Source organism: Petaurus breviceps, unplaced genomic scaffold (assembly GCF_028583685.1).
Source record: "Petaurus breviceps papuanus isolate PSGF00001 unplaced genomic scaffold, PetGlider_PUasm1.0 551, whole genome shotgun sequence".
NCBI lineage: Eukaryota > Metazoa > Chordata > Mammalia > Diprotodontia > Petauridae > Petaurus > Petaurus breviceps.
In genome coordinates, this window is record NW_027186372.1 from 30,831,662 (window position 1) to 30,833,509 (window position 1,848).

Sequence of the window (1,848 nt, forward strand, 5' to 3'; positions counted from 1 at the left end):
ATAGAAATAATAATTTCATTAAATATAAAGACAACATATGAGAAAACTTAGGAAAATTGGTGAGATGCAGCCAAAGAAGTACTTAAAACAATATTTACATCTCTACATAGCTTATGTCAAAAAAAGTAAGAGTAGGTCAGCCCATTTGGCATCCAACAAAAAAGAAGCAACCTAGAAAAATAATAAAAATAATAAAAATCTTGAAAATCAAAAGCTAGATTAACAAACTTTAAAGTAGACAGCTGAATTCAAGGAAACCTCCTCCCTATTTGACAAAGATGGCAATGGCACCATCATGACAAAAGAATTTGGAACTGTTATGAGATCATTTGGTCAAAATCCAACAGAAGCAGAATTACAGGATATAATCAAAGATGTGGATGCTGATGGCAATGGCACTATTGACTTTCCTGAATTTCTTTTACCACGATGGCTAGGAAAATGAAAGATACAGAAAGTGAAGAAGAAATCTGTGAGGCATTCTGAGACTTTGACAAGGATGATAATGGTTGCATTAGTGCAGAACTATGACAAACTTAGGAGAAAAACTTACAGATGAAGAAGTAGAAGAAATGACCAGAGAAGTAGATTTTGATGGAGATAGAGTCAAATATAAAGAATCCATACAGATGATGACTGCAAAATGAAGAACTCCTTGCAACTTTCCTGCCTCTAGAAGAATCAAATTGAAACTTTTCCTTACCTCTTTTTTTTGTTTAAATTTTGTATAGATTTATTTTTACATCATTCATTTCTGCCAGATTTTGAGTTACAAATTTTCTCCCTGTTTTTCCCTTACCCACCTCGCCATAATAGCAGTGCCACAGGATATTCCCTCCTCCAATTCACTATCTCCCATATCTTCTCCCATACCCCTTTCGAATTTTCCAATAGGGCATGGTGGATCTATATGCCCCAGTGCCTGTATATCTTATTTCCAAATTACATGTAAAATAGTATATATATATATATATATATATATATTAAACATGATTTTAAAACTTTGAATTCCAGATTCATTGCCTTCCTTCCTTGTCACCCACCCTTACTGGAAAGATAAACAGTTCAGTATAGGTTGTACATGCGTTGCTAATGCAAAACAATAACATAGTAGATATATTGTAAAAGGCTATGTTTCCCTCCCTCCTATCACATCTCCCACTTGTTCTAGTCTCTACTTTGATCCCGTCCCTTTTCAAAAGTGGGTGTTTCCAACTTCTCTCCCCCCCAGCCTGTCCTCCCTTCCATCATTTCCCCTCTCATGCCCTACTCTCCTGGAGGGTGAGATACCCTATTTAGTGTGTATTTCATTCCCTCCTCAAATAAAATTCAATGGGAATAAGGTTGACCCATTTCCTTTTGCCTTCCTATTCTTCCCCTACATTGTAACCATTTTCCCTTGCCTCTTCTGTATGAAATAGTTTACCCCAATCTGTCTCTCCCTATATCCTCTCATTATATTCCTATCTCACCTCTTAATTTCACCATTTAAGTATCATCCCTTCCTGTTAAATTGGTCCTGTGGCCTCTATCTATGTATGCCTGTAAACATATATACACACATATGTATTCATATGCCCATATACCCTCATACACACACACACATATATATGTATATATATTTCTAATCCCTTCAACTACTGAGAAAAGTTTCATAAGTTACAATTATTATTTTTCCCATGTAGGAATGCTAATAGTTCAACTTTGATAAGTTCCTTATGATATCTTTTCCCTGTTTACCTTCTCATGCTTCTCTTGCTTCTTGTATCTGAATGTCAAATTTTCTATTCAACTCTGTTTTTTCAGCAAGAATGCTTGAAAATCTTCTATTCCACTGAATGACCATAT

General features: G+C 35.1%; 1 pseudogene; it reads left to right on the plus strand.

Annotated features, from left to right (window-relative positions):
- The first annotated feature begins 242 nt into the window (after window positions 1–242).
- Window positions 243–647, plus strand: LOC138172563 (calmodulin-1-like; annotated as a pseudogene).
- Window positions 648–1,848: the final 1,201 nt, after the last annotated feature.